Source organism: Dicentrarchus labrax, unplaced genomic scaffold, assembly GCF_905237075.1.
Source record: "Dicentrarchus labrax unplaced genomic scaffold, dlabrax2021, whole genome shotgun sequence".
NCBI lineage: Eukaryota > Metazoa > Chordata > Actinopteri > Moronidae > Dicentrarchus > Dicentrarchus labrax.
This window is the reverse complement of record NW_026136720.1, coordinates 571155-586692: the sequence shown is the minus strand read 5'-3', so window position 1 is coordinate 586692 and position 15538 is coordinate 571155. Positions and strand designations below refer to the sequence as shown.

The window sequence follows — 15538 nt, the reverse complement described above, 5'->3', positions numbered from 1 at the left end:
TTGATATTGAACATTTAATAGTCTTCCCACATAATCCTTTCCTATCTGACCATTATTTAATAACTTTTGAATTTATATTATTAGATTATAAGCCATTAGGCAAAACTTCCTACAGCAGATGTCTATCTGACAGTGCTGTAGCTAAATTTAAGGAGGAGATTCCTTCAGTGTTTAATTCAATGCCATGTCTGAATTTAACAGAATCCTATAACGACTTTAGTCCCTCTGAAATTGTTAATCTTGTCGATAGTGCTACAGGCTCACTACGATCAACATTAGACTCTATCGCTCCTATAAAAAGGAAATTATTAAAACATAGGAGACTAGCACCGTGGTACAACCACCAAACCCGCCAGTTAAAACAAATAGCTAGGAAATCTGAAAGGAAATGGCGCTCTTCCAAATGATCAGAATATATAGATATATATTTAGACTGTTTTTCTGCTATCGATCTTCATCAGTTAACTTCAATCATTTCTTCATCGAAGCCATCAACCTGTCTATTAGACCCGATCCCAACTAGGCTGCTTAAAGAAGTTGTTCCCTTAATTGGCACTTCTTTACTGGATATGATTAATCTTTCTTTATTATCAGGATATATACCACAGTCCTTTAAAGTAGCTGTAATTAAACCCCTTCTTAAAAAGTCCACTCTTGACCCAGGGGTTTTAGCCAACTATAGACCGATTTCTAACCTCCCCTTCCTCTCTAAGATTCTGGAGAAAGTAGTCGCCAAAGAGTTGTGTGACTTTCTACATAACAATAGTTTATTTGAGGATTTTCAGTCAGGATTTAGAGTTCATCATAGCACAGAGACAGCTCTGGTTAAAGTTAATAATGACCTTCTGACTGCTTCTGACAATGGACTTGTCTCTGTACTTGTATTATTAGATCTTAGTGCTGCATTTGACACCACTGACAATAATATTCTTTTACAGAGACTTGAGCATCAAATTGGCATTAAAGGAACCGCACTAAGCTGGTTTAAGTCATATTTATCAGATCGCTCGCAGTTTGTACATGTTAACGATGAATCTTCAATAAATACTACAGTAAGTCATGGAGTTCCACAAGGTTCTGTACTTGGACCAATACTGTTTACTTTATATATGCTCCCTTTAGGCAACATTATTAGGAATCACTCCATTAACTTTCACTGTTATGCAGATGATACGCAGTAATATCTATCAATCAAGCCCAATGAAATTAATCAATTATCTAAATTACAAACATGTCTTAAGGACATAAAGTCCTGGATGACCTGCAATTTTCTGATGTTAAACTCAGAAAAAAACGAAATTCTTGTTCTTGGCCCCAAAAACCTTAGAGACTCACTGTCTAAAGATATAGTTACTCTAGATGGCATTACCTTGGCCTCTAGCACCACTGTCAGGAATCTTGGAGTTATCTTTGATCAGGATTTGTCATTTAACTCCCACATAAAGCAGACCTCTAGGACTGCCTTCTTTCATTTACATAATATTAGAAAAATTAGACACATACTATCACAGACAGATGCAGAAAAACTAATCCATGCATTTGTTAATTCAAGGCTGGATTACTGCAACTCTTTATTATCAGGTTGCCCCAATAAGTCCATTAAAACGCTCCAATTAATTCAGAACGCTGTAGCACGAGTACTGACAGGAACTAGAAAAAGAGATCACATCTCTCCTGTACTAGCTTCTCTGCATTGGCTCCCTGTAAAATGTAGAATAGAATTTAAAATCCTCCTCCTCACCTATAAAGCTCTTCATGGTCAGGCCCCTTCATATCTTAAAGAGCTCATAGTACCCTATTGCCCCTCTAGAACACTACGTTCTCTGAATGCTGGGCTACTTGTGGTTCCTATAGTCTCTAAAAGTAGAACAGGAGCCAGAGCCTTCAGTTACCAAGCTCCTCTCCTGTGGAACAAGCTTCCAGTTGTGGTTCGGGAGGCAGACACCCTCTCCACATTCAAGAGTAGGCTTAAGACATTCCTCTTTGATAAAGCTTATAGTTAGGGCTGGATCAGGTAAGTCCTGAACCATCCCTTAGTTATGCTGCTATAGGCCTAGACTATTGGGGGATTTCCCATGGTGCACTGAGCTCCTCCCTTCCTCTCTCTTTCTGCACTCATTCATGTTCCATTAATGCATGTTACTAACTTCACTTCTTCCCCGGAGTTCTTGTGCTTTCTCGTCTCGCAGGTTCTTGTCGATCCTGGTGGAGCCTCCTGCCATGGTCCCGCTACATTGCCATTGCCAATACTGTTGTTGCTGTGCACCTGTCTGTTTGTCTCTCGCTCTCTCTCTCTCACCCCAACTGGTCGAGACAGACGACCACCCACCTAGAGCCGGAGGATCTGTCCTAGGTTTCTGCCTTTTAACAGGCAGTTTTTCCCTTGCCCTTGTCTCCAAGGTCTTGCTCATGGTGGTACTGTTGGGTCTCTGTAATTAATGTTTAAAGAGTTCGGTCTAGACCTGCTCTATTTGAAAAGTGTCCTGAGATAACTTCTGTTATGAATTGGCGCTATACAAATAAAATTGAATTGAAAAATTGAATTGAATTGACTTGAAACAGGCTGGCACATGACATGTCTCCAATGAGGTGTTGAAGATGTCCGTGAACACCGGAGAAAGCTGGTCAGCTCAGTCTCTCCAGGGTGGACGGAGAGACAGAATCTGGTCCAGCTGCTTTGCGGGGGTTCTGCCTCTTAAAGAGCCTGTTGACATCCCTCTCTTGTAGGCCGAGAGTCGTCGCTGTGGTGGAGGAGGAGGGACTCACATAGGTGTGAAGTTGTGGAGTGGCCCCGGCTCCTGCTGAGCTGGGAGGGGAGGGACTGGTGAGGTGGGGCTGTTGAGGGGTGTCATGGGGGAAGGAGTCAGGACTGCTCCTTTGTCTGTCGAAGCGGCAGTAGAACCCATTCAGCTCATTTGCTAGGCGCAAGTTGTTGATGGAGTGGGGGGTTTTGGGCTTATAGTTGGTTATCTGTCTGAGCCCCTTCCAGACCAGAGTCATTGGCTGAGAACTGGTGTTGAAGTTTCTCAGAGTACTCTTGTTTAGCTTCTCTCACCGCCTTGCTAAACTTGTACTTAGACTCCTTAAACTTGTCCCTGTCCCCACTCCTGAATGCTTGCTCCTTCTGCAACCATAACTGTCTGAGTTTGGCTGTGAACCAGGGTTTGTCGTTGTTATAACTCACCCTGGTGTGTGATAGTATACAGCAGTCCTCACAGAAGCTGATATATGATGTCACAGCCTCTGTGTACTCATCCAGACTTTCAGTAGCAGTCCTGAACACATTCCAGTCAGTAGAGTCCAAACACGCCTGGAGATCCTCCACAGCTTCACTGGTCCACTGCTTTGATGTCCTCACAACAGGTTTACAGAGTTTTAATTTCTGCCTGTATGAAGCAATCAGGTGGACCATGACGTGGTCAGAGAGGCCCAGTGCGGAGTGGGGGACGGCGTGATAAGCTCCGCTGACTGTAGTGTAACAGTGATCCAGTATATTCTTCTCTCTGGTCGGGCATTTCATAAACTGTTTGTATTTAGGAAGTCCGTGACTGAGGTTTCCTTTGTTAAAGTCACCAAGGACATTAAGTAAGGAGTCCGGGTTAGTCCGCTCCACACACAGTATCTAGTCGGCAAGCATTCGCTGTGCGTCCTGCACGTTGGCCTACGGTGGAATGTAAACACCGACCAGAATGAATGAAAAAAACTCACGGGGGGAGTAAAAAGGTTTACAGTTTATGATGAAATATTCCAGAGTAGAAGAGCAGTGCTGTTTGATCACTGTTACATCATTGCACCAGCTACTGTTGGTATAAAAACAGATACCTCCACCCTTTGTTTTGCCGGAGAGTTCCGAGTCATGATCCGCTCTGAGGAGTTGGAAGCCTGCCAGCTGAAGCACAGAGTCCGGTATCGATCCACCCAGCCACGTCTCCGTGAAGCATAAAACAGAGGATGAAGAAAAGTCACTGTTTTTCCCCAGAAGGAGCTGAAGTTCGTCCATTTTGTTGCACAGTGAGCGCACATTGGAGATGAATATTCCAGGTAACGGTGTGCGATGTCCGCGCTGGCGGAGACGCACAAGCGCACCAGAACGTTTCCCTCTCCTCCTGCGTTTCACTGCGTGAGCAAATGTGAGCGCACCTTTGACCACAATGTCCAATAATTCGACGGAAGAAAGAAGAAAAGTGGGAAAGAGATCAGCTGGAGTTATTCCCCTGATGTTCATGAGCTCTTCTCTAGTGAAAGAGCTCCGGGTATCACAGCCCAAAACTGAATTAACACACAAAACAAGAAAAAACTAAGCGCACCAACACACAGAGGCAACTGCCCGTGGCACCATCTTAGGTTTATTATATATGTACATATTATTATTTATCATATATTTATATATTATTATTATATATATGTACATATTATTATTTATCATATATTTATATATTATATATATATATATATATATATATATATATATATATATATATATATATAACTGCTTGACTGCCATTGCTAATATCACTGATATTATTGTTGTTATTATTATTAATATTATTATTACTACAGGTACTATTATTACTATAATCACGCTATAGAGCTAACGTTACGCAAGAGCTAACGCTACGCTATAGAGCTAATGTAATTCTATAGAGCTAATGTTACACTATAGAGCTAACGTTACGCTGTAGAGCTTACGTTACGCCAGTACTTCTCAAATAGTGGGGGGGTGCGGTGAGGTGTCGGGGGGCACGTCAGGCAGGGGTGACTGATGGAGGAGGAGAGATAGAGAAGTTTCTGACAGGAGTAAAAAGAAAAAAATGGAGGAGGCATCAGAGGCAAGAACAGTAAGTGACGGTAACCGGTATAGACCTAATAAAACCAGGAAATACGACGAAGCCTTTGGGTTTACTGTGAATACGGTAGGAAATGACAGCATGAAACCAAACAAATCAAGATGGCACCTGGAGACCTTCAGTCAATAAGCCACTGGACTTTTTTCATTGAAAGCTCGATTATCGTATCACCAACAGGCCGGTCATTTTATGAGCGTGGCATCAGTAAATAAAAACGCACCGTTAGCCTCGTACAAAGTTGCCCACCACATCGCAAGGTGCAAAAAAACCCTCACACAATAGCGGAGGAGCTAATCCTCCCGGCAGCATTGGACATGGTCACAATCATAGGTGAGGAAAGTGCTGAGACACTGAATACTGTCCCTCTGTCCAATGACACGATCAGAGACGTATATTTGACATTTCAGACGACCACCAAGAACAACTCACAGAACATCTAACAGACAAACGTTAAATATAAGTAATATTGTTGCAAATTTTGCAAAAAAACCCAACAAATGTTAAAAAGTCATCTACCTTTTTGAAAAGGAATAAGCTGATGAAGCTGACAAGTGACCAATGTTTACAGTTTAAAAAAGTTTTGAATGTTACTGTGTTAAGTCTATAAAAATGCACATCCCAGTGAATCATTTTTTTCCTCTGTTTTGAGAATCACACAGACTGAGCAGTCTTGTTTAAATGTTACAAATTGAGTTAATAAACTGAACTTGGAAATAGTTTTTAGTTGTTGCAGATGTTATCTCAGCTCATTTTATTAATTTATTTTGATAATCAGGTGATTGTATGCAGAATGCTGGTGCTAGCAACTCATACAGTGGTTTGTACAGATAAATATTATCAGGTTCTTAATAGTATAAAAATTTAGGGGGGGGCGTGAAAAAATTTCTGTCACCCTAAAAAGAAATTGACAACCACTGCGTTACGCTATAGAGCTAATGTTATGATATAGAGCTAATGTTATGATAGAGCTAACGTTACGCTTTAGTTATTAAATATATGTTATTATATATGTTATTAAATATCTAAGTTATTATATATATGTTATCAAATGTATAAGTTATTATATATAAGTTATTAAATATATAAGTTCTATATGTGACCCCCCCATCACAAAGTGCTGCTGCAGAGCTTTTCCTGCTCACAGGAGTGTTAGCATTAGCTGATCAGCAGCAGTCCAGGTGTGTTTACTGACTCCTGACCCCGCCCGCCGCTGACGCCTCCCACGGGACTCTAATTAATTACCCAGCATGCCGCAGTTGCGCTGAGCTCAGCGCAACAGCAGGCGTACTGTTCCGGGGGCTGCGGCGGCGGTGACCTCGCAGTGCAAAGCGCTAACGATAGCACCCTCGCTCTCTCTCTGTCTGTCAGTGAGATTCAAGAGGAACAAAGAGTTTCTGTTGTTTGTATAATAATATAATATAATATTATATTATTATATATCATCTCAACAACATCAGGCTCACTCGCTCTTTGCGAGCACTGGCTCCTTGTGTTTATTTCTGTGGGATGACTCCATGAATATTCAGTGAGACTCTTCCATATAAACAAGCAGTGAATCCTCAGCAGCAGATTACTGTACTATCACAGGGATTAATACACCTGCAGTCTTAATCCTCCTCTAACAGGAATCTTACAAACGCTTCTGCAGGAGCCTCAGATACAGATCCTCTCCTGAGGTCGGCCGCCGCCGCGCTTCGCTGCGTCTTTATCAGCAAGCGGGAATAAAGAGGTCTTTATGAACCTCCTGGAGGTTCAGTTTCCTCTGCTGGAGGATTTCAGATTAAAGTGTGACAGATATTCTCCAGTGGAGGGTTGTATCACAGCGCTCACAGTGTGCGGCACATTAAACCTGCTCTCTGTTCATTTACTGTCTTTAAGGATCGTCCCCACACCAGAAATACACTGTAATAATAACCATATACACCAAAACACAGTGTAAAAATAACCATATACACCAAAACACACTGTAATAATAACCATATAGACCATTTATGACAAGATAGTACAGACTGTATAGTACAGACTGTGTAGTACAGACTATATAGTACATACTGTTTAGTACAGACTGTATAGTAGACTGTATAGTACAGACTGTGTAGTACAGACTATATAGTACATACTGTGTAGTACAGACTGTGTAGTACAGACTATATAGTACATACTGTGTAGTACAGACTGTGTAGTACAGACTGTGTAGTACAGACTATATAGTACATACTGTATAGTACAGACTGTGTAGTACATACTGTGTAGTACAGACTGTGTAGTACAGACTGTGTAGTACATACTGTATAGTACATACTGTGTAGTACAGACTGTGTAGTACATACTGTATAGTACAGACTGTGTAGTACAGACTATATAGTAGACTATATAGTAGACTGTATAGTACAGACTGTGTAGTACAGACTATATAGTACATACTGTGTAGTACAGACTGTGTAGTACAGACTATATAGTACATACTGTGTAGTACAGACTGTGTAGTACAGACTATATAGTAGACTGTGTAGTACAGACTATATAGTACATACTGTGTAGTACAGACTGTGTAGTACAGACTGTTAGTAGTACATACTGTATAGTACAACTGTGTGTACAGACTGGGATTATAGTGACTTTAGAGACTGTATAGTGACTGTGTAGTACAGACTTATAGTACTACTGTGTAGTACAGACTGTGTAGTACAGACTATATAGTACATACTGTGTAGTACAGACTGTGTAGTACAGACTATATAGTAGACTGTGTAGTACAGACTATATAGTACATACTGTGTAGTACAGACTGTGTAGTACAGACTATATAGTACATACTGTGTAGTACAGACTGTGTAGTACAGACTGTGTAGTACAGACTATATAGTAGACTATATAGTACAGACTGTATAGTACAGACTAGGGCTGGGCGATATGGACCAAAAGTCATATCCTGATATATTTAAGCTGAATATCGATATACGATATATATCCCGATATTTTTTCCGCAAAGTGAGAGCAAATGTTCAGTGTCTCTCTCTCTCTCTCTCTCTGTCTCTCTCTCCCTCTCTCTCTCAATTCAAATTGGCTTTATTGGCATGAAAGGTTTTTTAAAAAACAATACTGCCAAAGCAAAGCATCAAAATACAATAAGTCGAAATATTCAGACAATACACAATATGAAAGATATATACATTATGAACATTATATTAGTTATATACAGTGTGTGTGTGTGTGTGTGTGTCTCTATCTCTCTCTCTCTCACACACACATACATACACAGACACACCTACACACACGTTGTGACCAGAAGTTAGGCTGCATTATAACTTTTAAATTAATATTTTCAGAAGGCAGTAAGGCTGTTACCACTCACCAAAACTGCTACCGTTATTACACAAGCAAATACAATTACGTTATAACAACTTAACCTAAGTTAACGCTATTACTGAGCTGTACATTAGTTAAGTGTCTGTAACATTAGTAACATAACGTTAATGGTATGATAAAGATTTGCTGCCTGTAAACAGAACAAGCAACCCATCCCGAGTAAAACCACTCAATATTAACGTTGTGTTTTGCTAACATGAATCATGCAAGCTTAACAAGCTAAAGCTAGCTAACGTTAGCTAACGTAACGTTAGCACGTTAAGTTACCTGTAACATCAGTTAATTACTCAGCAGTTAGCTAACCTAACAGTCTGACAACGTTACAGTCTAAATTATGGATATGAACACAAACATTATGTTAGGTTATTGAAAGAGGAGGGGCGGTGGCGGTGGCGTGGGCGTGGGAAGCAGTGCAGAGAGCTCCGGGTCAGCAGTTTGCTTGGACCAACGATCACAGCGCAAATCTGAACTATATCGATATATACGATATGGTCTAATTCCATATCACATTTTAAAATATATCGATATATTTTTTATATCGATATATCGCCCAGCCCTAGTACAGACTATATAGTACAGACTGCATTGTACAGACTATATAGTACAGACTGTGTAGTACAGACTATATAGTACAGACTATATAGTACAGACTGCATTGTACAGACTATATAGTACAGACTGTGTAGTACAGACTATATAGTACAGACTATATAGTACAGACTGCATTGTACAGACTATATAGTACAGACTATATAGTACAGACTGTATTGTACAGACTATATAGTACAGACTATATAGTACAGACTGTATTGTACAGACTGTGTAGTACAGACTGCGTAGTACAGACTATATAGTACAGACTATATAGTACAGACTGTATTGTACAGACTATATAGTACAGACTATATAGTACAGACTGTATTGTACAGACTATATAGTACAGACTGTGTAGTACAGACTATATAGTACAGACTGTGTAGTACAGACTATATAGTACAGACTATATAGTACAGACTGCATTGTACAGACTGTGTAGTACAGACTGCTTGTACAGACTATATAGTACAGACTGTATTGTACAGACTATATAGTACAGACTATATAGTACAGACTGTATTGTACAGACTATATAGTACAGACTATATAGTACGCTGTTTGTCAGACTGTGTGTACGCTGCGTAGTCAGACTGTGTAACTGTGTAGTACAGACTATATAGTACAGACTGTATTGTACAGACTATATAGTACAGACTATATAGTACAGACTGTGTAGTACAGACTATATAGTACAGACTATATAGTACAGACTGTATTGTACAGACTATATAGTACAGACTATATAGTACAGACTGTATTGTACAGACTGTGTAGTACAGACTGCGTAGTACAGACTGTGTAGTACAGATTCATTATAATGCTGATTATCTGCAGCCATAGTCAACCAGAGAAAAACAGCCAATAAAAGGAGCAGGATCACCTCAGCGATCAGACGTGTACAGCCGATATCTTTTCAACATAAAAACCTACATCTCTACTAAATGCTTGAGAACTGAGAACTCTTCAATGTGGTTGTTTCTAACTTGTCACTGAATTCAGTTTAGGAAATGATGTCTGTTTATGCATCATAATTGTTTTGTGTCTGACCTTGTATTCAATGTTAACTGGATATTGTGTCCGTCCATCTGCTCCATGTGCATCTGAGCCACTGATACTGCTGTTTGTATCTTCTCCGTCAGTGAGTTAAGGATGTAAAGACTAACAGAGGTTCTGGTGAGTTTTATTCTGTTTCTGTCCACTCTGATTGAAGTTACGATGACCTGAAGGTAAAATTAGTGTTTCTGTCTCAGGAGTCTGGTGGAGAGTGATAGTGATATTTTACGGCTGTTTGTGTTTAAACTAAAGGTCTATCTCTGTAGGGATCCTTTCCATAATGACATAATGTCAGACACTGACAATAACAACCTGAGTTACCATCAGTTAGCTGTATGTGGCAGCCAGAGCAGCCCGTTTGGTGGTCATTTTATCATCTAAGTCGGTGAATTAAGGATTCATTTCTACCAAACCAGAGTTGGTGTCTGTTGGAAAGACTAACAGAGATGGTTTTGGTGAGTTTTGCGATTGCATTTTGGTGTTAGTGGTCAGTATTGATGTAGTGAAATATAAAGTGGGATAAAATGGAAATACTCAGTTGAATGTGTACTTCAGTGCAGTACTGCAGTAATGTACTTCTTGCCTGGTTCAATGTGTCTGAACTCATTAGTTCTGCACAGAGAGAGAGAAAGTGTGACAGGAGGCTTCTCAACCAGCTCACCTTCAAATATTCATCACCTGAACATCAATAAAATATAAAGAGCCGCAGCTTCCTCTGCCAAAACAGATCCACCACAACGCTCCGCCAGTTGTTTTCTCTATTATTCATTTAACACTGGATAATGTCTGCTGAGGAACACACTGAACACATCTCCAGTTCTCTATCTGCACTCCAACACACAGCAGGTGATCTATCCTGATCTTAAGGCCTTCAATCACGATCAATAAAGCTGCTCAGCTCTATATCAAATATGAATTCTTCATTATGTTCAGGACTCTCAGCAGACAAAGAGCAACCACTGATGCATTTATAGCTAACTAGCTCATTTTACATCAACAGTTACATAGTTAGCTAGTTACATCTGAAAGCTACCGTATGTAGCTAGTTAGCTCGTGTTTTGCATATGTGACTATATCAGGGTTATCTTTTATCTTTTAACCATCTTCTAAATGTGTTTGTGTTTCCAACATAGATTAGCTTAGCATAGCATATCTAAGTACAGACAAGGAGGAAGTTGACCGAGGCTTGCTCAACTGTGATTGGAGCACATAGCAGAAAGGGGCAGGGCTTATGAAGTGTTAACTGGCTTTAAAGCCGGCGCTCTTTTACTGGGGGATGTGTGTGATCCTGACTCACTTCCTGTCCACACATCAGCTGGAGCGTCTCCACTGAATTCATTAACAGTTTCATCTCACCTCCTCCCCTCCTCCCTTCTTCCCCTCCTCACCCCCACTGCTAACACGTCTCAGCACATCATCAGTCTCACCCTGTGAAGGAGATTTAATTTGGTTTCTATTTGGAGCAGCTCAGGAGGATTTGACCGTTTACAGTTTACAGAGTGTGGACGTGGAATAAAGGTTATTGGCTGCTTCAAAGAGGTTTAATTATGATGAACTTTTGTCCTCTACATCAGACGGACTCGTGATAAGGTCACTGGACCACCAACAGCTTCAGGGTCAGTTTGATATTTGACATTTGATTGGTTCAGAAGTTACAGGCTGTTCCCCTCAGACAATATCAGCCTCTCACCAGTAGCACCAGTATGACCAGTAGCACCAGTAAGGAGGAGATTCCTTCAGTGTTTAATTCAATGCCATGTCTGAATTTAACAGAGTCCTATAATGACTTTAGTCCCTCTGAAATTGATAATCTTGTCGATAGTGCTACAGGCTCACTACGATCAACATTAGACTCTATCGCTCCTATAAAAAGGAAATTATTAAAACATAGGAGACTAGCACCTTGGTATAACCACCAAACCCGCCAGTTAAAGCAAATAGCTAGAAAATCTGAAAGGAAATGGCGCTCTTCCAAATTATCAGAATATCGCTCAATTTGGCAAGATGATCTTAAGATTTATAGAAAGGCCCTCCGTAATGCCAGAGGAGCCTATTACTCAGCACTAATAGAAGAAAATAAGAACAACCCCAGGTTCCTCTTCAGCACTGTAGCCAGGCTGACAGAGAGTCACAGCTCTATCGAGCCACATATCCCCATAAACTTAAGTAGCAATGACTTCATGAGCTTCTTCTATAATAAAATTATTACTATTAGAGAAAAAATTAATCACCAACTGCCATCAACAGTTATCAGTGGCTCTCCAAGTTCAGGGACTTCTGCCAATGTAAACTTAGATATATATTTAGACTGTTTTTCTGCTATCGATCTTCATCAGTTAACTTCAATCATTTCTTCATCGAAGCCATCAACCTGTCTATTAGACCCGATCCCAACTAGGCTGCTTAAAGAAGTTGTTCCCTTAATTGGCACTTCTTTACTGGATATGATTAATCTTTCTTTATTATCAGGATATGTACCACAGTCCTTTAAAGTAGCTGTAATTAAACCCCTTCTATAAAAGTCCACTCTTGACCCAGGGGTTTTAGCCAACTATAGACCGATTTCTAACCTCCCGTTCCTCTCTAAGATTCTGGAGAAAGTAGTCGCCAAAGAGTTGTGTGACTTTCTACATAACAATAGTTTATTTGAGGATTTTCAGTCAGGATTTAGAGTTCATCATAGCACAGAGACAGCTCTGGTTAAAGTTAATAATGACCTTCTGACTGCTTCTGACAATGGACTTGTCTCTATACTTGTATTATTAGATCTTAGTGCCGCATTTGACACCATTGACCATGATATTCTTTTACAGAGACTTGAGCATCAAATTGGAATTAAAGGAACTGCCCTAACCTGGTTTAAGTCATACTTATCAGATCGTTCTCAGTTTGTACATGTTAACGATGAATCCTCCATAAATACTAAAGTTAGTCATGGAGTTCCACAAGGTTCTGTACTTGGACCAATACTATTTACTTTATATATGCTCCCTTTAGGCAACATTATTAGGAATCACTCCATTAACTTTCACTGTTATGCAGATGATACGCAGTTATATCTATCAATCAAACCCAATGAAATTAATCAATTATCTAAATTACAAACATGTCTTAAGGACATAAAATCCTGGATGACCTGCAATTTTCTGATGTTAAACTCAGAAAAAAACGAAATTCTTGTTCTTGGCCCCAAAAACCTTAGAGACTCATTGTCTAAAGATATAGTCACTCTAGATGGCATTAACTTGGCCTCTAGCACCACTGTCAGGAATCTTGGAGTTATCTTTGATCAGGATTTGTCATTTAACTCCCACATAAAGCAGACCTCTAGGACTGCCTTCTTTCATTTACGTAATATTAGAAAAATTAAACACATACTATCACAGACAGATGCAGAAAAACTAATCCATGCATTTGTTACTTCAAGGCTGGATTACTGCAACTCTTTATTATCAGGTTGCCCCAATAAGTCCATTAAAACGCTCCAATTAATTCAGAACGCTGCAGCACGAGTACTGACAGGAACTAGAAAAAGAGATCACATCTCTCCTGTACTAGCTACTCTGCATTGGCTCCCTATAAAATGTAGAATTGAATTTAAAATCCTCCTCCTCACCTATAAAGCTCTTCATGGTCAGGCCCCTTCATATCTTAAAGAGCTCATAGTACCCTATTACCCCACTAGAACACTACGTTCTCTGAATGCTGGGCTACTTGTGGTTCCTATAGTCTCTAAAAGTAGAACAGGAGCCAGAGCCTTCAGTTACCAAGCTCCTCTCCTGTGGAACCAGCTTCCAGTTGTGGTTCGGGAGGCAGACACCCTCACCACATTCAAGAGTAGGCTTAAGACATTCCTCTTTGATAAAGCTTATAGTTAGGGCTGGATCAGGTGAGTCCTGAACCATCCCTTAGTTATGCTGCTATAGGCCTAGACTATCGGGGGATTTCCCATGGTGCACTGAGCTCCTCTCTTCCTCTCTCCCTCTTTCTGCACTCATTCATGTCCCATTAATGCATGTTACTAACATCACTTCTTCCCCGGAGTTCTTGTGCTTTCTCGTCTCGCAGGTTCTCATGTATCCTGGTGGAGCCTCCTGCCATGGTCCTGCTAGACTGCCATTGCAAATACTGTTGTTGCTGTGCACCTGTCTGTCTGTCAGTGTCTCTCTCTCTCTCTCTCTCTCTCTCACCCCAACTGGTCGAGACAGACGACCACCCACCTAGAGCCGAAGGATCTGTCCTAGGTTTCTGCCTTTTAACAGGCAGTTTTTCCTTACCCTTGTCGCCAAGTGCTTGCTCATGGTGGTACTGTTGGGTCTCTGTAAATAATGTTATAAGGAGTTCGGTCTAGACCTGCTCTATTTGAAAAGTGTCCTGAGGTAACTTTTGTTATGAATTGGCGCTATACAAATAAAACTGAATTGAATTTAATTAATATAATACACAGAAACTGAGTGTTATTAATTATTATTATTATTATTATTAGTTATTAATGTTCTGTCAGACATCGTTAAATAGAGGAAACAATATAACTGAGGATGAGATCTTAAAGAGTTAAAATTACATATAACATGTCTGTACTGTGACTTACTCATGAGTTTGGTAATAATGTGTGAATATAAACAGCAGCATTGATGTTTCAGGGTGGAGGAACGTCCGTTGTGGAGCTTTGGACTCATGACCTCAGTATTTATAAAGCCCTCACTACCGCCCTGGATATATATACACACACACAGCTGCTTGCTGTATTATTCATCGGGCTCCTGTGTTATTCATGCCGTTGTGGTCGAGTCTGCATCAGTTCAAGGCGATGACAAGCAACATGATGCCGCATGCCGCTGCTGCCGCTGCTGAGAGTCACCTGATGAATAAACCAGCGTTGGCTCAGGTGAACCTGTGGAAGCAGCTTGTTGCTCTGCAGGAAGGAGACTGACACAGACCTGAACCTGAATACCTGACACTGAGATCCAGCAGCACCCGAGGAACCGCTTCACCTGCAGCACTAAACACAGTTTACCATCAGTGTTCAACCTGCATTCCCTCCAACAGCCAGCAGGGGCAGCTCCACTCTGACAGTATGAAGTGAATTTATTCCTGATGAGTTTATGTCTCAGTCTCTAGTTTAGTTCTTCTTCCAAACCAAAGTGCAATCACTGACACAGCTAATACTAACTAGCTCATTTAATTACATCAATTGTTAGCCAGCTAGGTTAGATAGCTAGTAACTGGCAAACAATCGATGTAAATGACATAGTTAAGGGCGCCTGGTTAGCTCAGTCGGTAGAGCTGGCAACCCATATACGCAGCGGCCCGGGTTTGAGTACGACCTGCGGCCCTTTGCTGCATGTCATCCCCTCTCTCTCTGCCCCCTTTCTATCTCCAGCTGTCTCTGTCAATAAAGGCATAAAAGACCAAAAAATAAATAAAAATAATACATACATAGTTAGCATGTTGCTAATACTGCAAAGCACTAGCCAGCTAATGATTTATGTTATTTAGCTAATTAGCTTACATTTTGCTTACATTAGTTAACTTAATGTGAATATAACTGTCTCTTTTATCTTTTAATCACAATCAACAAAGTGTCTCTTTCAATATAAAGCTGAGTTTATTGATCTGTTATATAGAAAATATTAGCTTTTCATTGTGTTCTGTACTTTCAGCAGATAAAC

General features: G+C 40.3%; 2 protein-coding genes and 1 long non-coding RNA gene across 3 annotated transcripts in view; 1 reads left to right on the top strand and 2 right to left on the bottom strand.

Moving 5' to 3' along the window:
- The window catches only part of LOC127352651 (uncharacterized), a 221359-nt gene that overhangs the window by 16303 nt on the left and 189518 nt on the right, over positions 1 to 15538 (bottom strand). The window lies entirely within an intron of this gene.
- LOC127352648 (carbohydrate sulfotransferase 8-like) overlaps positions 1 to 15538 on the bottom strand; it is a 65290-nt gene that overhangs the window by 9917 nt on the left and 39835 nt on the right. The window lies entirely within an intron of this gene.
- LOC127352658 (uncharacterized) overlaps positions 936 to 15538 on the top strand; it is a 47661-nt gene continuing 33058 nt past the window's right edge. Inside the window, exons 1-2 of the long non-coding RNA XR_007881151.1 lie at positions 936 to 1074; positions 12816 to 13755. This is a non-coding gene — a long non-coding RNA (uncharacterized LOC127352658). The remainder of the gene's footprint in view (positions 1075 to 12815; positions 13756 to 15538) is intronic.